Here is a 21022-nt window from a genome sequence, read left to right as displayed (position 1 = left end):
TCCTGCCTCCTGGCTTTTCTGCCCTCCCTCACAGTTCCAAACAAACTGCATGTCTTTCAGGTCAGGTCAGGCTAGGTAATGAATCCCTCGATCCCTTGATTCCTCGCCGAAAAAGAATAATTTTCAGAAGCTTTCCTGTTAATTGCGATCAATTGAAAAATCACAAAACCAAATGTATTTGGTTGCATTGTTTTATGGATAGAAAACATTAGAATAAACTCTTTCTCATCAATGTATTTTTAAATTCCCAGAGGAACTGACAGAGTATTTTTCAGCAACGATTAGTTCTTTCCTGATTTTCCTCGATACTCGAAGCCCACCAGTGGTTAATACTAACTCAATAACCACCTGTTAATAGCACTTAATTGAAAAATATTTGGTCGCAGTGTTACATGGATAGAAAACATTAAAATGAACTCTTTCGCACGAATGTATTTTTCAGTTCTCAGCAGATTATTTTTCAACAACGATTGCATCTTTCCTGAAATTTCTCGATGCTGAATGGCATCCAAACGAAAATAGTTCCGCGCGTGTATGTGTGTGTGTTGGCTGCTCTGATGTTTCAAGCGGAACCGTTTGTGACATCACTCTCCTCCTGATGGATTCCCTTTCGGCCTAAGGTGAACAAACAGGCTCTTGGTGACACCGTTCATCCGCGCTTTCATGATAAACGAAGAGCTTCACCACAACAGCGACAACATGCTCCAATCACTGTTCAATTATAACTGAGTGAATTTCCGAGTGGCGCTCGCTTATATACCGATTGGTGATTTCAATAGCCTGTTTTGAAAGCAATTTTAAGACTATTGAAACAAGTTTTTGGATCAAAAAGTAACAAGTATAGAACGCGTAGACATTTTATCTTTCGAATGAAGTGTTAATCATACCATTTCGTTCAGCTGTTTAGGAGCTATTAACGCTCAAAATCTCGGTCTCCGGCGTAACACTTTCGTTTTCGAAACTTTGATTTTACACCCCGGTATAGAAATGAAAGACGTAGTCCTACGTCAAAAGCTAGACTAAAATCACCTAGAAGGACTTGTAAGTTTTCTCATTTTTTCATGTCATTCAAATAGCTTCCGGAATTCGGAATGACAAATTCGGATTACGTTTTAAAAACCGCTCTGCTGATTCGTCCATGATATGTGGTTGCACTTGCAAACGTAGTTAGTGGGTATCAGTTGATAAAAGAAGGAGGAGATAACTGAATTGTTTTAAAAACAAAATGTTTGTTCTTTGTCGGTGGAGTGTCCGTCTTACCCGACTTGGTTAGTATTTTATTTTTGTCAATATTTTTGGAGTAAAAATGAGAAAACTTCACCGCTGATTCGATAAACTGGAAGAGAAGTGATGGTAAAACACTCACGTAACGAAAAATACCCCAAAAAATTACTCGATAATAATAAAAACCTAAGAACTTACATCGAGCTGCTCTTTGTATGTTACTTTTTAGTTTTGACGTAGGACTACGTCTAACCGGAAGATATAGGGGGTGAAATGGAAATCTAGGCACTGAACAAGTAGGAAAAAATGCAAGATTTGGAACGCTTATAACTCGAGCATTTCTCAATAGATCGCAAAGGTTTTTGCATCAATTGATAGGAAATATATCTACGCATCTATCATAACGAATAACATTTCATTTTTCTTGAGATAAATAATTGAGTAATTGTGAAATATCAAGCATTGTCCAAATGCACTATGTGCCCATTTTTGATTGGTCCATTTTGTGCTCCTCAAATCGTACCGACCAAAACGGGCAACCAGAGCAGCAGTGAAATAGAATGAAGCACGATTGGAAATGAAAAAGAAAAAAATGAACGAAACATTGGTCGCAGTCTCACACATGCGTAATTCTCGAGCCAGCCAGTCAGCTTAAAAATCCCCGCTCCGCTGCCGTAACGATTAGAGGTGTGCAAATCAGCTCATCATGATGAACAGCTCTGATCATATCAGCTCATCTAAATGAGCTGTTCTTTATGAACAGCTCTTCAGCTCAGTTGTCAGAGCCGACTTTCAATTTGGGTCCCAAACTCGATAGCCACGAAGCCAGTTTGAAAATGTTAAAATTCAAATGAAATTTTTCACACCATATTATTAATTACTTGAAACACGTATTCCAGACTATTATTTACAACAGACTCGGCGAGTACAACATTTCTGACATTTTTACTGAGGCTTTACATTACAATAGAAAGTTTTCTTCAAAAAAAAAATCTTATGAGATTTTTGCACCGCCTGCAAACAAAGTGTTTTTCATTGAAATAGAAAACTCATTTGATACACAGAAGTTAATTTTCATTAATAATTTGAATTTTAAAAACGTGTTCATTCTGCCTGAGAGCCAATTATTATTTTTGGCGCCCCCTAAACTGGTAAACAAAGCTCAATGCCGTCAACGCGAATATAACAGTTGAAAAGACGAGGGACAAATGAAACTAAACTGATGTCTTAACACGAAGAGCGAGAGACGGTCAGTTCATTTGAATCTTACAGCTCACACACTCTCTTCAATTCTACAGCTCTTTTCTCTCCTTCATCATCATCAAAGTGAGCTGAAGAGCTGTTTGATTTTTTTTGCGAGCTGTTCCGCGTCAACTCACTTCAAAGAGTCGATTCTTCGGAACAGCTCATGAGCGGATGGCACATCTCTAGTATCAATCATCAACATTTATGCCGGGTGGTTTTCTGAATTGTTTTGATTCAGCACGCGGAAATAAATGTAGGTGTTTCCACAGTAATGTTTAAATAACAATGTAATATATTAAATTTATTTACAAGCATATAACAATGTGTATTATTTTGTTTGGCCATATAAGAAAAAATTAATGAAGTAACGAACGATTGAATATCTTCAAAACAAAAACCTTTTTTTCCTATCTGGCATCTCTGCTAAAGCTAAAGTACGAAGAGGGATACACGAAAACAAACTGACGTCATGCCATGAAGCGCGGGAGACGAAAAATTCTTTCGCGTCTCGCAATTCACACTCTCTGCAGCTTTTGCGCTCCACAGCTATGCAGCTCAACAGTTCAACAGCTCAGCAGCTCAACAGCTCTTCAGCTCAACAGCTCAACAGCTCATCAGCTCAACAGCTCAATAGCTCATCAGCTCAGCAGCTCATCAGCTCAACAGCTCATCAGCTCCAGCTCCGTAATGAGCTGATGAGCTGCGTTTTTTTGATTGCGAGCCGATCCGAATCCGCTCACTATGATGAAGCGATTCGAATGAACAGCTCATGAGCGGATGGCACATCTCTAGTTGTGTCCAAGATACGACCGCATTGTTGACGTAGAACTACGCTGTTATTTCATATAAGTCGCTTGTTTATAACTTCGGATATTATTCTATAACGCTGTGAAATTTTAGAAACAACCGCATAGTAGAATAATCTCTGAAATGTTTTTTTCATTGTAGAATCAGTTGACGATAATTGATTGATGATTCATTCTTGTCCTCGCTGAACAATACACTAACTGATCGTATGTCGCAATTCATTTCATGTCAATGCATTGAAAATTTACCTCGAACGCTATTCCGGTGGCCTTTTTCGCAATTGACATAGACTCGGCTACAGTCGATTATATACATGTTGCACCAGCACCATTATTCCACATCTCATAACTACATCAATATGTCTTTGGCACCGCATGGAAACAACGACAAAGACAACACTTGCAAGTATCAAATGGTCGGTGTTAAGTCAGAGCGGACCAAGTCGCAAAATTGAAAACTTCGAGTTATTGATTACATTTGATTAAGCATTATGTAAGCTACATACCACATTTCTCAGTTTTGGAAAATCACGCATACAGCAGGAATAACGGATCGAAATTGTTATGATTGATCAACGAAAATCCCTCATAATATGCAGTCAGAGCGGACCATATACCTATTTACCATGGCGAAATGGCTCTATATCATGTGCAGACAGAGTGGACCATGTGACAATCATTTGTATATTGAATTTAATGAATATCCAAGCGCTGAGTTCAATCCAACAAGACATTTTCTTGAAGCTAATAGGTACCTTGTCGAAATGTGCTTGAACCCGTTAGTGTAAAATGTGCACATTCTGAGTATATTAAAACATAAACTTGGTCCACTCCAACTGAACGGATCGATGAAAAATGCTGGTCTCCAGTGTGAATTATCGCAGAATGTACTATTTCAGAATGCGATTTAGGCTGTAGCGAAGACAATGAAAAAATTTATCATTCTATTGACGAATACTGTCTAAGATGATTGAAAATGGGAAGTTTCTGCTTTAACTTGTTTACCGTGCAATCAAATTCAGATTATGCAGTTCCATACACACAATCCTTCTCGCTCTAATATTCATAGCAGAATGGCACATTTTGACTCACAACTGTTAATTGATTGAGAAATATTTCGAAATTGTTCAGTCATAGTGAACCAACTCTTAAAAATGCTTCATTTGGTTCAGTCAAAGTGGACTATGTACGTATAGGCAACCAAATAACTGCCTTTTTCGGCATGATACTTGATGTTTTATACAATTATCATACGTCAAAGTATTGCCAGAGAGTAGCTAACATTTCTAAGAACAATATTGAACAAAAAAAAATTAATGCTTTGAAAATTGCAGAGCATTAAACTTCATATTCGTTTTTCTCGGAATCATAAAAATGTCACTTGGTCCGGTCTGACTTAACAACGACTAAATATCATGCTACATAGGCATCTAGGCATCGTTCGTACTAGGCATCGTTCGTACTAGGCATCGTTCGTACAACGTAAACCAAGCGCCAAACAAGCGTTCGCCATAGCATGCATGCAGAGCCATGTATTGGTGGCTTAAAACTACTAGGAATATAAACACTTCTCATCATTTTGCGCTATTCTCAAAAGAAACGCTTCTGCAAGCAAGCGAAACCTAATCACATACAAAATTCCAGAACGACATCTAATTTCTTGGTGACTAAATAAGCGAAATAAACTCTTTTTGTTAATATCAACAACCTCGAAAACAGTACCGTCATACGAAACCAAATCACAGGAAAAGTTCCAGAACATTTATTTTCTTGGTGAGCCGACGATAGCCTAGCTTGATGATTCCTCACACAGTTTGATGCAAAGATTGCAATGCCAGAGACATCAGCGAGTGAATAATTTGGTGGCGTCCACAGCTCAACCCGAAACGAAGACATGTGATGACGCAAAACAAAGAAGAACAAGTGATGTTCATTGGTTTGAATACAGAACGAGACTGACAGTTTGCCTCAGCGAGATCCACTGTTTATACTCTAGGCGAATATTTCCCTTCATTCTTCTTCTTTTCGTTTGTTCATGGAGACTCTAAATCCTTCGTTGCTCGTCGATCATTGCTCGTTATTGACAGCTCTGTTCGGGAAAGCACACAAATGGACAGAACAAATGTATGGGAAAATGGAAACGCTTAAAGTTTTCATAAATTTTAACCAGAGGATTCTAATGTATAGTATATTAAACAAATCTTAGGGAATTTCCGATTCGTTTAGTATGTAAATCGCCAGAATCCGTTCGCGGCAAAAATTGTTATTAACGTTAAATTTATTCTATAAAAACGTGACCTGTTTTCTGATTTGGCACCCTTAATGAAAGACGTAGTTCTACGTCAAAAAATGTTAGGTGGCCTTTGGGGTGATAAAATATCGATGTATACTGAAAAACAAATCTACAAAAAGATCGAAAAGATCGAATCGATGTTCTCGATTTTCTCGAGTACGAAAGATCGATCCAAAAAATCGGAAATCGGAATGGAAAAGATCGATCTTCTAAGAATCGATTCGAGATCGCCCACCCCTTATTCATATCATCAATTTCTGCTCAATATTTACGGGGAAAAGGCAAACATCGCTTCATTGGAACGCCTCCAGCTTTTGACTAATCTCGTCTTCAATAGGAAACTGCCTCTCGTGTGTAAATCATGTTTCATTCCATTACAATTAGCAAAAGGTGTATTCTCTGTCAGACAGCGTGCATCGGTGTGTTCTGAAAACAGGAGTTAAAAACGTCGAGACTCTGTATCGTAACCTTACCCCACCTCCCGCAATTGCTTGATGCGATTCCCAGTCAATACACTGAATGATTTGCAGAAATGCTTCGGAAAATGATGTTTATGTTTGCCTTCATCGCGATTCCTCCGTATATACGCAAGCCGCCCCGGTGCTTTTCAATGGAGATTGTGTTCAGCTGTTTGTTTTTATTTTTTTTTCGCTTCACCGTTTCAAACACTACGAATTAAACAGCACCGGAACACCACGTTGTGTAGTTGTTTATTTCCGGCGTCTTCGTTCGACGGAACAGATGGATTCTGCGCCGATGTAGGAGCGGGTAATCATCATCAGCTGATTTTTTAATAGAAACACACAATTCCAAAGCTCCAACGTATGTATTAATAATGTACATCAGCAGCCAGCAAGCGTCATCTCATCTCTTGCATTGGAATGGCAGGCTGGTTGGCTTCCAAGGGTCAAAACATCGAGTCTCTCTTTGCCGCCATTTTTCCAAAAAAAACGACGCTTTGTCTGCTCTCCACCGATCGATTCCAACCGCTTTCACTGCTGCTGGGTGTTTTTTTATTCGCTAGTCTCTCGCTCTCCTTTTCACGAAAAAAAATCAACTAGTGAAGAGAGGGAGCAACAAGAGAGATAGTATCTCTCAAATAGTAATGACATTTCCGCAATTCATGACTCAAACAACGCCATAGCCTGCCTGGATTAGGACAAATTTGAATCGAGTATAGAGCTCTCCCATCTCACGAAGGGTATCACAGCCAGCGTTGCCAATGTTTCAGTTCGAACTGGATTCTTCCAGTTTTTATCTTTTCGATTCAGTCAAATGGTTAAATCCTGAAATCTTCCAGTTTTTTTTTATGTTTTATATGTTATGTAAAACTAGCTGAACCGACGAACTTCGACGAATATATATATATATATATATATATATATATATATATATATATATATATATATATATATATATATATATATATATATATATATATATATATATATATAGCTCAAAGTTGGACACTTGGACACAATATACATTTCACTCCGAGGAATGTTGTTACGGCATAAAAAATTGAAAAACAGGAAGTGGGTTATATCTATGGTATAACCGCAAGGGTGACGTAGGACTATCGTTGATTTAGAGATCATTTGTTCGAAGTTGAATCTAAATCCATTCTGAATGAATGAAATAATGAATATTTGGGGGACTTCGAAAACGAGAGCGTTACGTTGGAGGCACAAGGTTTTATGCATCCAATATAGGATACGAAAAACCTTGTTCTGAAGAATAATCTTCAGAAGCTAACCTGCTAACTGTACTTGATTGACAAATCACAAACCCAAATGTATTATATGGATATTTTATGGATAGAAAACATTAAAATAAACTCTTTCGCTTGAATGTAATTTTCAATTCCAAGGGGAACTGGCAGATTATTTTCCAGCAACGATTAGATATTTCCACATTTTCCTCGATACTGGAAGCCCACCAGTGGTTAATACTAACTCGATAACCACCTGTTAATAGTACTTGATTGAAAAATATTTGGTCACAGTGTTACATGGATAGAAAACATTAAAATAAACTCTTTCACATTAATGTATTTTGAAATTCCCAGAGGAACTGGCAGATTATTTTCCAGCAATGATTAGATCTTTCCGGAACTTTCTCGATGCTGTATGGCATCCAAACGGAAAGAATTCTGCGCGTGTATGTGTCGATCCTTCGCCGTTCACCTCCTCCAGCACGTTAGGAAACGATGTTGTCTTGTCGATGTCCTCACGAAAAATGAATGTGTCTCACCACCAGAATATCGCTTAAGTATGCTTTTTGTGTGTGATTGAATCGAGAGAAGGTGTGGTTTACGATGGCAATTTGGAAGGCAAACTAGAGGGGAATGAACTCTCTGAGCTCGGAACTTTCGGCGACTGAGCAATAATCGATTGCGGGCGCATACAATATTGGATACGGAAATATCCTACTGATGGGGAAGAATAATCTTCTGAAGCTATCCTGTTAATTGCGATTGATTGTAAAATCACAAAACCAAATGTATTTGGTCACAGTGTTACATTGATAGAAAACATTCAAATAAACTCTTTCACATGAATGTATTTTTAAATTCCCAGAGGAACTGGCAGATTATTTTCAGTAACGATTAGATATTTCCACATTTTCCTCGATACTGGAAGCCCACTAGTGGTTAATACTAACTCGATAACCACCTGTTAATAGTACTTGACTGAAAAATATTTGGTCACAGTGTTACATGGATAGAAAACAGAACACAGAACAGAACTGGCAGATTATTTTCCAGAAAAGATTAGATCTTTCCGGAACTTTCTCAATGCTGAATGGCATCCAAACGGAAAGAATTCCGCGCGTGTATGTGTGTGTAGCGATGTTTTCCCGGGGAACCGTTTGTGGCATCACTCTCCTCCTGATGGATTCCCTTCTGGCCTAGGGTGCACAACAGGCTCTTGGTGACACCGTTCATCCGCGCTTTCATGATAAACGAAGAGCTTCACCACAACAGCGACAACATGCTCCAATCGCTGTTCAATTAGAACTGAGTGGATTTCCGAGCGGCGCTCGCTTATACACCGATTGGTGATTTCAATAGCCTGTTTTGAAAGAAATTTTAAGACTATTGCAACAAGTTTTTGGATCAAAAAGTAACAAGTATAGAACGCGTAGACATTTTATCTTTCGAATGAAGTGTTTATCATACCATTTCGTTCAGTTGTTTAGGAGCTATTAACGCTCAAAATCTCGGTCTCCGGCGTAACGCTTTCGTTTTCGAAACTTTGATTTTACACCCCGGTATAGAAATGAAAGACGTAGTCCTACGTCAAAAAAATGGAGAAAAATGATCTTTTATATGGCCATAGTGCGTTTCGGAAATTAAGCTTCTTATGAAAACCATTTCGCATCAAATATGAATTTTATGTGATGGAAACATCTTTGCTCTGAGTGTTTGACAAAATCGTGAATTGAAATTGTGTTTCGGAATGATCTATCTCTTCCGCATATATATTTAAAAATGTTGTGTTCATTTGTGTACCCGTCAAAAACTCGGAAGGTACAAAACCGATTGAGCCATTTTTACAATATACATTTCACTCCGAGGAATGTTATTACGACATAAAAAATTGAAAAAAAAATGGTGAAAATGATCTTTTATTAAGCTGAAATTAAGCTTCTAAATAATCGACCATTCCGTATTAAATATGAGTTCTATGTGATGGAAACATTTTTTTTCCAAGTGTTTGACAAAATCGTGAACTGAAATTTTATTTCGGAATGATTTAAAATTTATCGATTTCCCTCATCCACCTCTATCTCTTCTCTATATGTATAAAAATGTTGTGTTCATTTGTGTACGTGTCAAAAACTCGAAAACTACGGAACTGATTGAGCTCAAAGTTGGGCACAATATACATTTCACTCCGAGGAATGAAAATTGAAAAAAATGGAGAAAAATGATCTTTTATATGGCCATAGTGTGTTTCTGAAAATAAGCTTCTAATGAAAATCGACCATTCCGTATTAAGTATGAGTTATATGTGATGAAAACATATTATTTCCAAGTGTTTGACAAAATCGTGAACTGAAATTATGTTTCGAATTGATTTAAATTTTAGCGATTTTCCTCATCTATCTCTACATATACAAAAATGTTCTGTTCGTTTGTGTACGCGTCAAAAACTCGATAAGTAATAAAAAATTGGAAAATTCAACTCAACCATGCAACCACAATGTGCCACAGCAAAGCGTGACAGGGTACAGCTAGTATTATATAATAAAGATCGTGTTTTTCGAAAATTTTCTAATTTATCTCTCCGCTATATCGATCTACGGGAATAGACGCAAACAACAAAATAAATACGGCTCAAATCGGACCATCAGTTCCTTGGGTTTTCCACTTGCCAACACATTTGGCCTTCCATTTTTATTTGTATAGATTGACTACATAGATTAACTCACATTGTATGAATATTATCCTTCCTTCTCCCTTTCTATCCCTTAACCGATTTTGTTCTTTGACATTTATCGTTCGGTTGATCCAAGGTTTATTTCATCTTGGATAGATCTTTTTTTTCTTAATCACTCAAATCAGTGCTATTTTTCTCCTGCTTACATTTTCGAATTCAATACGGTTAGCGCGCAGTGCGTGTGCTGCATACCCAAGCAGCAACTTGCTACACTGTCTTTGAATCAATATAAATATCAGTTGTTCTATGTCCTGCAAAACATTCTGATGCTTAAACCAATTGATCCACCGTTTCAACCACGACCAATACTATAGTCATAGCAAGAAATCACACCTAAAATGGTTCATATGGTCCCGCGTGCTATACTGGCTTTGAAATAACATAAACGTCAGATGTTATAGATCCTCCAAATCATTCTAAAGTTCAGAAGACCATAGAGTCAATGTGCATTCAAATGCTTTACTTTCTTCCACATCTCTTTACTAGAGTTAGCAGATTCCAAGAAAGTACTTAAATAGTTACGTTTAGCCCTGTTTATCAAGTAAGTTAAACGATTACGTAGCCTTCTGAACAGCATATGATCTTGTTCATCTTTTGAAGTCACCCAAAGTCTGTATGCAACACCCCTTCAATCATTGCATTCAATATGTTATTATTGAACCACTTCGCATTTGTGTTGGTTTTCTCTGGTCGTAGAAGAACAACAAAAAACGAAAAAACAGCCATTTTTACAATCGGAGTCAGTTATACTAAATAATCGGGACCAATCATAATTTGTCAGCGTGTTTTGTAGCAAAGAATAGTCAATGCGATTATAATCTCTGTACAGGGTGGCGCATAAGTCACGCAACCGATTTGTACAAAAAAAATTTCTATCGATACAAAATCTTTATTCTCGAATAAAAAACTATACAAAGTCAACAACTGAACCGCTTAGGAACCAACTTGTTCGATAGTTGCTGTGCGATCGTTATTTTTTGACGTAGGACTACGTCTTTCATTTCTATACTGGGGTGTAAGTTCAAAGTTTCGAAAACGAAAGCGTTACGCCAGACACCGAGATTTTGAGCGTTAATAGCTCCTAAACAACTGAACGAAATGGTATGATAAACACTTCATTCGAAAGATAAAATGTCTACGCGCTCTATATAAGCGAAAGAGTTTATTTTAATGTTTTCTATCCATAAAATATCCATATAATACATTTGGGTTTGTGATTTGTCAATCAAGTACAGTTAGCAGGTTAGCTTCTGAAGATTATTCTTCAGAACAAGGTTTTTCGTATCCTATATTGGATACATAAAACCTTGTGCCTCCAACGTAACGCTCTCGTTTTCGAAGTCCCCCAAATATTCATTTATTCATTCATTCAGAATGGATTGAGATTCAACTTCAAACAAATGATCTCTAAATCAACGATAGTCCTACGTCACCCTTGCGGTTATACCATAGATATAACCCACTTCCTGTTTTTTAAACTGGATCCTGTAAAACCGTTTTATTTTAAGAAAATAGGCTTGATTTAACGAAAATGATTTTTTTACCCATTCCAATACTTGAGAAATTGAATTTCCCTCGAAGCAAAAAAAAACTATGGATGGGTTATACCTATGATATAACCGCAAGGTTGACGTAGGACTGCCGTTGGCTTAGTAATCATTTGTGTTTTTTCAATTAGCAATAATCGCACCTCGGATGTTCCTCATTGGGTACGATATCGCCGCTGCGCAGAGCTATCTTTCGTATGTATTGAATAAATTATTGACGTGGGACTACGTCTAACCGGAATATATGGAGGGTAAAATGAAAACCTAAACACAGAACATGCAGGAAAAAATGAAAGATTTCGAATGCTTATAGCTCGAACATTTCGTACTGGATAGGAGAGATGTTTGCATCACTTGATAGGGAATATTTCTATGCATCTATCGCAACTAACAAAATGTTGTTTTTCATTAGATAAACAATTGAATAACTGTAAAATATTAGGCGTTATCTAAACGCCCTAACTGCATCGTTTTGATTGGCCCGATTTACGGTTTCCCTAACACAGCCATCAAAACCAAGCAGCCTTGGGGAAATCGGCATTGCAAATACATGAAAGTAGGGGGACTTTTGTTCTCATCGAAAAATGTTCCCTAACACAGACTTTAAAACCAAGCAGCGAAATCGGCATTGCAAGCACACGAAAGAGCCTAGAGGCGAGTGAACTGAAAAGTTTAAACCCTCTTAAAGCCAAAAAGAAGAAAAAGAACACACGAAAGTAGGGGGAGCTTTTGTTCCCACCGAAATGTGTTCCCTAATAGAGATTTCTAAACCAAGGTGCCTGGAAAAATCGGTATTTCAAATTCATGCAAGTCGGGGGTATTTTTGTTCCGACTGGAATGTGTTTCCCTAACACAGACTTCAAATCCATGGAGCGTGGGGAAATCGGCATTGCGAATTCATACAAATCGGGGGTATTTTTGTTCCGATTGAAATGTGTTTCCCTAACACAGACTTCAAAACCGAGGTTTCTGGGGAAATCGGCTCTCCAAATAAATGCAAACTGCGAGTACTTTTGTCCTCGCTTGCCTTTGTGCAGAGTGGAATATGTCTGTCCTAACATGATCTTCTAAACTTAGGAACCTGGGAAAATCGTGCAGCCACTAGAAGCGAATGTACTTCCCAGTTTCAAGCAAATTCGAGATTCGAGAAGTATGTACACTTTTGGGATGTAAACTTCAGAGGGAAATGTAAAATAAAATAATCGTTTGATAATTTTTTTTTGTCTTTATTGGAAAGATTTTCAGCCTTAGGCTGGTTCATCAAACGTTTGATAATTCTTCCGTACATATATTTTGTTCTAGTCATCATACCAAACGTAAAAGGTCCGTCATTAAATTTACTTGTAACGAAGAACAATCAATCACAATAAATGAATTGACTTTACACGGCATTTGTTCATTTTTTTCACTCACAGAGCAAATATATTGAACTCAATTGAATTTGGAAACTGTTTCATTCAATCAAGAATTTAATCAATACAAACGAATGATTGCTCAGCTAAGGTAGTTCCACGTGAACCTTGCGGTTATATCATAGATATAACCCACTAATTTTATTGATTAAACTAGTGAATGAATGAAACAATTTACGAATTCAATTGCAAACAAATTCCAATTCAGGTCAAATCATGCATAATGGTAGTGGTTATCGCAGCAAATAGTTATCAACATTTTGCCTAATCATCAAACGGTATGCTCAAAAGTTCAGTGAGCCAGTGACATGAAGTGATATGCAGTCTTGAATAACCGAGCCAAAGCGTTGCATGCAGTCTTGAATAACCGAGCCATTTCCGAAGTGTAAAAATGCATGGGAGTATAAAAGTACTGTCGAGATCTGCAATGCCGATTTTCCCAACTTATTGGTTTCGGAATCTATGTTGGGAAAACACATTCCGGTTTGCAAACAAAGTATAGTAGAGTACAGAAGTACTCGCAGCTTGCATCTCATTTGCAATGCCAATTTCCCCACGCTTCATGGTTTTGAAATCTGTGTTAGGAATACATTCCGATTTGAAGAAACGCAAACGAGTCCAAAATTACCCGTTGATTACATCTCATTTGCAATGTCAGTTTCCCTAGGGTCCATGGTTTTGAAGTCTGTGCTAGGGAAATATTCCGATTTGCAGAAACGCAAGCGAGTACAAAAGTATCCGCTGCTTGTATCATTTTGCAAGACCGATATCAGTTTACCCAAGCTCCATGGTTTTGAAGTCTGTGTTAGGGAAACATTCCGATTTGCAAAAGCGCAAACGAATACAAAAGTACTCGTTGATTGCATCTCATTTGCAATGCCCAGTTTCCCCAGGCTCCATAGTTTCGAAGTCTGTGATATGGAAACATTCCGATTTGCAGAAATGCAAGCGAGTACAAAAGTACCCGCTGCTTATATCCATTTTGCAAGGCCGATTTTCCCAGGTTCCATGGTTTTGAAGTCTGTGTAAGGGAAACATTCCGATTTACAAAAGCGCAAATGAGTACAAAGGTACCCGTTGATTGCTTCTCAATTGCAATGCCAGTTTCTCCAGGCTCCATGGTTTTGAAGTCTGTGATATGGAAACATTCCGATTTGCAGAAATGCAAACGAGTACAAAAGTACCCGCTGCTTGTATCTATTTTGCAATGCTGATTTCCCCTGGCTCCATGGTTTTGAAGTTCGTGTTAGAGAAACATCCATTCATTCCAGCGATGGTATCTCGATCGTTGCGCAATCATAACTGAGTGGATTTCCGAGCGACACTCGCTTTTATACCGATTGGTGTGGTTTCAATAGCCTGTTTTAATACCAATTTTGAGACTATTGAAATAAGTTTTTCGATCAAAAAGTAACAAAAAAGTGACAAATCACAAACCCAAATGTATTATATGGATATTTTATGGATAGAAAACATTAAAATAAACTCTTTCGCTTGAATGTAATTTTCAATTCCAAGGGGAACTGGCAGATTATTTTCCAGCAACCATTAGATATTTCCACATTTTCCTCGATACTGGAAGCCCACCAGTGGTTAATACTAATTCGATAACCACCTGTTAATAGCACTTGATTGAAACATATTTGGTCACAGTGTTACATGGATAGAAAACATTCAAATAAACTCTTTCACATGAATGTATTTTTAAATTCCCAGAGGAACTGGCAGTTTATTTTCCAGAAATGATTAGAACTTTCCGGAATTTTCTCGATGCTGAATGGCATCCAAACGAAGAATTCCGCGCGTGTATGTGTGTGCGTGGTGGCTGCTCCGAACTCTTCCCGGGGAACCGTTTGTGGCATCACTCTCCTCCTGATGGATTCTCTTCTGGCCTAAGGTGCACAAACAGGCTCTTGGTGGCACCGTTCATCCGCGCTTTCATGATAAACGAAGAGCTTCACCACAACAGCGACAACATGCTCCAATCGCTGTTCAATTAGAACTGAGTGGATTTCCGAGCGGCGCTCGCTTATATACCGATTGGTGATTACAATAGCCTGTTTTGAAAGCAATTTTAAGACTATTGAAACAAGTTTTTGGATCAAAAAGTAACAAGTATAGAACGCGTAGACATTTTATCTTTCGAATGAAGTGTTTATCATACCATTTCGTTCAGTTGTTTAGGAGCTATTAACGCTCAAAATCTCGGTCTCCGGCGTAACGCTTTCGTTTTCGAAACTTTGATTTTACACCCCGGTATAGAAATGAAAGACGTAGTCCTACGTCAAAAAATATATATTGGCAACTCTGATTACGATCCCAGATTGAGAGGCCGTCTACTTGAATACACGACGCCAGCAAAGTGTGCATGCGTGTGTTTGTGTGCGTTACACAGGTGACATTAAGTCCTATGCGAATATCAACACGGGCGCCGAATTGAAACCCTCTAGCGCGGAAACAGAAACGCGAGAGAAGAAACTGCCGATGTCGACGATAAACATTCGTTCTCAATCGTTTCGATTCTTCTTCAATCTTGGCACCATCGGGGTACCATCTGCCAGCGAAACGACGCTTTTTTCTCTTTTTCTTCGTCCAATCCTTGGTTTGGACGTTCACCAGAGACCCCCACCCCAATCCTCGCAACATGATGTTTCTTCTTGAAATGTTGGTGCAATGGGGGAATGAATAACGGGTGTTAATAAAAAATGAGAATTAAAAAGTTAGTAAAAAAAATTATTTCAAGCATATCAGTTTTTTTTTATTAAAAACATAACGGTTGTTCTTAAAAAAAAAGTCAGTGAATGTTGGCAAAGGGGCCATGCTCAGCCATACGGCTCATCTTGGTGGAGAAGTTCTCACAAGAGCGCTGAACGGCACTGACATCCATCCTCCGGATGCAATTCCGGATCCTCGTGGCCCGCAATTATTCTTGTATACCAGGGCACTTAGGGAGCCGGAAAAAAACCTCGATCGGACGGCACTGTGGCAAGTTGGTCAGGTTCTGTTCCTTGAGTACGTGCGGTATCTGCTTTTCCTCGAAGACGGCAACGTCTTCTTGGCGACTTGCCCGGCCAGAAGACGTACTTCACATCAGAATGATGCTCGTCTAAGAACGGAACCAGAATCTTCTCCAGGTACTTCTTCTGGTACACCTTCTGGTTGATGGCAAGTCCGCTCGGCTTGTAAAACCAGGGCTTTGAAATCCCTTTGTCGGAGATTTCAATATATAACATAACTTTCTTCTCAAACTTATGCTTGTATTTGTGCTTCACTCCGGGGGGTGTAAACGTCTTGTCGCTGGTAGAGTACCGGAACCTGATCACGAACGTCACTTCACGATGAAAACGAAATGAAGTGCATACAAATCATTTCGTTTTCACGTGTTCGTGATCAAGCCCCTGATCATTGCCGGGGATGTGGGACTTTGACAACGGAAAATGACTGTCGTCGCCCAACACGAACGACATCCCGCGATAATTCCACCGGCACTGAGAATTCACGATCGCTATCTGCTCGTCCGTATACTCTGGGAACCTAGTCTTCTTCCGACAGACGATGCCCTCCGAAATTTTCGGCCGGCGTCACGCAAAATCGTACCGTGCTTGCTGTCGAACAACTTTTTCAGAGATGTCTTATTCTTTTTCGTCATGATCTTCGCCGGACGGCCACTACCGGTCTTCAGCTCGACGTTCCGGGATGCCAGGATCCGGTGAATAGTGCTCACTGGCACGTCCCGAAAGTGGTCTACTGTAAACTTTTATCCTTGATCTTCATGCGCTTCGATAAACCGTACAACGCGCTCGCGAAGTGCTTGTTGTTTTGACGCCATCTTTGATCGATCTAACAGCACCTAGAGACGTCGGTTAATCGTTCGATTTCTTCAAATAATTGAATATCTGCAATTTCAATCGAGTAATTTTGTATCGAATAATTGAAAATTAAAATATGAATACATCGAATAATTTTCTCAGTAATCGCGATTAATGAAAAGGGAACCATTTTTACCAAAAATATAGTGCAAAATTTGTTTAACCGTCATGGTGTTATGTCGAAATTAATCGAATACGCTAAAACATTTACGTTTGAAGCATAAAAATAATTCCCTGATGCTGGAGGAGACTTCAGCGTCTGCAGAAGTAAAAGACGAAATTGAAGGAGGTGGTCTAAGCTCCCGTACTATAGTGGTAGTGTTCAAATTCAGAGTGCCAAGGAAAATATACCATACTGAGGGTCAATGATACTATAAATATACTTCTTTTGAACTAGTAGTTATAGGGAAATACCATTCCATTCAAAAATCATTATTCTGCACCATGTTTATTTTAAAATTATATTTAATATTACTTTTAAAATTATGACATCATAATTTTTTTTATTAGAAATGTCTGTTTATTTATATATTGACATATTTATATATATATAAATAAATATTCGCTCGATCAATCGAATACTGAAAGACAATTATTCGAACGAATCGAATATTTGAAAATGGTCCCACGATTAATCGATAATCGAATAAACGAAACATTTAGACATCTCTAGATCTGACAGCACCCGAGCGAAAATAAACAAACAACCCATTTCTAGAAAGCCCAAAGAGCAATTCTCTCGGTGAGAAAAAAATACGCTCTTTACTTTTTTTGACAGAAAGGTATTGAAATCATTCTCATTTTTATTGAACACCCGTTAGGTAACAGGCGGCTGTGGGAAACCGGTTAGAATTGATTATATCGCATGTTGTGTTCATGGCGTTTTTTTTATAAATTTAATGTCTACCTCATCGCCGCCTCCTTCGTTCCATCCATCTGCTGCTGTGTCATGCTTGACTGCTTTGCCTGCTGGATATATACTCCCTATAAAGATGTGTTTGTATATACAAGCTCTCTGGCGTGTATATACCGAGGGTACTGAAGCGTTTCTCGCCCTTTGGCATTCCATGTCGCTACCTCTCGTCGCCGCGGTCCCACCCGCTGCACCCCTCATCAAGCTATACAACCAGCTTCATATACATTCAGCTGCTGGCATTGGCTAGCTCTGGCTGCTATACAACTTATTGATGGTGTGGAAGGTTTCCGCAAAATCTTATTTCGGTTGTTTTGAGTTTCTATGGGATTTGATAGGAAGCATTTTTTTCCAATAGTTTTCCCATAGGGCATTGGATAAGCAGGTGTTGCGTGGATGATTCACAGCTACCGATGATGTTACGGAGGAGGTGTCTCTGAAACGTCTGTTTGTGACGTTTATAATCCGAGGTTTTGGTTCTATGATTGTCAATAAGCATATTTGTTGTTGGGCATCAGCTGTAGAGCAAACTGCACATAATTGGTTCTGTGAAGGGGTAGGGTTCAACGATTAGATGGGGGTTTTATCAGTAGAAAATGTGTCCAAAAGTCATAAAGTTAGAGAAAGCTCACAAAAAATTGACATTGTTTCATTACATTGTAGATTTTTTTAAAAATATTTCTCGAAAAAAAACTCATTAAAAACCTTCAAAAGAAAACATACAGTGAACAAAAAATCATTTTTGTGAAAACGTTCCACGGCCTAAGCGGTTGATACCGGGCAGCAATTTGAAACGACAAGGTGATTCATTTGGAGGTATAATTTTCTGCAAAGAGAGACAATGAGGACAATGTTAATATTTTTAATTTTTTTACAAAATACATATTTTTATTTAGGCTCATTTCACGTTAGTCTGATGGGACCGGAAGTGAAATATTTTGACATTTATGAGTAAAATATTTTATGAATATAAACTAAGTTACAGTAGAACCCCGATTATCCGCAAAATAGTTGGGCTAGGTCATCGCGTATAAAGGAAATCCTGGAAAACGTAATAAATGGCTAAAATGAGGAACAAACAGGAATAATAGATGTTTTAGCATGAAAACTATGTTTTATCAAAGGGCAGTCCACATACCACGTGGACAGAAAAAGCATGATTTTAGACTCCCCCCTCCGTGGACAAGCGTGGGCATTTACATACCCCTCCCACGATTGTCCACGTGGACATTTTTCCTTATTTTATTAGAATAATCGTGAGGAAATAACTGAATTACGCATGAATTCAATTTTATTTCCACTCAACTTTATTTTGTTTCAAATATTACTAGCTCACCCTGCCACGCTTTGCTGTTCACAGAGTTGCAAAACAAAGCATCCCTGTGCACAGCTAAGTTTAATATTAGTTTATATATGTAAGTTTAATTGTGGAATACTTGTAATGCTTTGTTTTTCTATTATCAGCGAAGATATAAAATCGATCTTGTTTGCCAACACGGAAACGCGCAATATACGCAATATACAGTTGAACAATCCGCATCCGTATATAAACCACACAATTCCAAAGATTGATCTTGAGCAACACCAATCGAATAAATATAGATGGATTCAAAATCACTATCAGAATTTAGTTCACGATTTTTCAAACACTAGCACGGAAATGTGTTACTATCACATAAAATACATATTCAATACTAAAAATTTAATTTACGTTCACAGCTTTATTTTTTAAGTGTGCTTATTTCATCTGGAAATCTTAAAGCTTCCTGAGGTGTTGGCAGTAGCAACAACTATCCTTGGAGTGGATTGTATATTGTGTCTAGAGATGCCTAAATTTTTCGTTTATTCGGTTATCGATTAATCGTGGGGACATTTTTAAATATTCGATTTATTCAAATAATTGTCTTTCAGTATTCGATTATTCGAGAGAATATTCATTTCTTGTAATGAAAATGAAAAGGCATTTATAATAAAAAAGATTATGATGTCATAATTTTAAAAGTTTCATTAAATATAATTTTGAAATGAACATGGTGCATAATGGTTTTTGAATGAAATGGTATTTCAGTATATTGATAAATTTACCATAAAAAGTTATGTTACGGGCGATTAAAAAGAGAGCACATCATGAAAATGATGGACAATATTTTTATTGCACCCACATACACTTTTTTTCCGTTCAATATTATCTGTTTATCAAATGTTGTTGAAATATCACATTTGTTTGAAAATTTCTACTTGGTCCCTATAACAACTTGTTAAAAAGAAGTATATTTCTAGAATCATTGATCACTAGTATGGTATATTTTCCTTGGCACTCTAAATTTGAATACCACTTTAGTACGGAAGCATAGACCACCTCCTTCAATTCCGCCCTTTACTCCTGCAGACACTGAATTATTCTCCCCAGTCACCACCTCTTTCAATGCCGCCTTTTACTCCTGTAGACGCTGAATTCTTCTTCCCAGCCACCAGGGAATTATTTTTATCCTTCAACCGTAAATGGTATAGCATATTCGATGAACTTCGACAAAACACCATGATGGTTAAACAAATTTTGCACTGTATTTTTTGAAAAAATGGTTCTCTTTTTCATGTTTCGCGATTACTGTGATAGTTATTCGGTGTATTCATATTAAGATTTTTCATTATTCGATACAAAACTACTCGATCAAAATTGAAGATATTCGATTATTTTAATTAATCGAACGATTAACGGACGTCTCTTATTGTGTCATAATATGAGTTCCATCGGTGCTGAACTTTTCGAGTTTTTGAAGTGCACAAAAACGAACGAAACAATTTTATATGCGAGTAAAGGGTCGAAATTTTTAAGCGATTTCAGAACGCCTGTAGCTTCGATATAAATGATAAATACAGCATTTTCAAGCTACAAATTTCTAATTTAAGGATATCGGGACATTGCTAGAAAAGATAAATCATTTTTGATTTGCTTTCAAAGTTTCTATAAATTTCAAAAATATATTTCTAATAACAATCCAATAAACCTGATTATTTCGCTCCCATTTGGTTCATCGATGGTTAAAACTGCCCGCTGCAAACTTGAAAATATTCTATACAAAGTCCAGTTGTTTTGACGAATGCATTATTTTAAAACAGATTTTTTTTTTCCAAATATATATATTTTTATCAAGGCTCATATGGCGTTAGCCTCACGGGGCCGGGAGTTCAATACTTTGACAATTTTTCTTATTATCTATGTTAGTAATATGTAACCGATTACTCGCGGTTGGCTCGAGGTTAGTAT

The 21022-nt window shown here is 37.7% G+C and overlaps 1 pseudogene; it reads right to left on the bottom strand.

The window, feature by feature from the left end:
* Window positions 1-11671: 11671 nt before the first annotated feature.
* Window positions 11672-11748, bottom strand: LOC129763742 (U4 spliceosomal RNA; annotated as a pseudogene).
* Between the last annotated feature and the right edge of the window lie 9274 nt (window positions 11749-21022).

Source organism: Toxorhynchites rutilus, chromosome 1 (genome assembly GCF_029784135.1).
Source record: "Toxorhynchites rutilus septentrionalis strain SRP chromosome 1, ASM2978413v1, whole genome shotgun sequence".
Taxonomy (NCBI): domain Eukaryota; kingdom Metazoa; phylum Arthropoda; class Insecta; order Diptera; family Culicidae; genus Toxorhynchites; species Toxorhynchites rutilus.
This window is presented reverse-complemented; position numbering and strand designations above follow the sequence as displayed.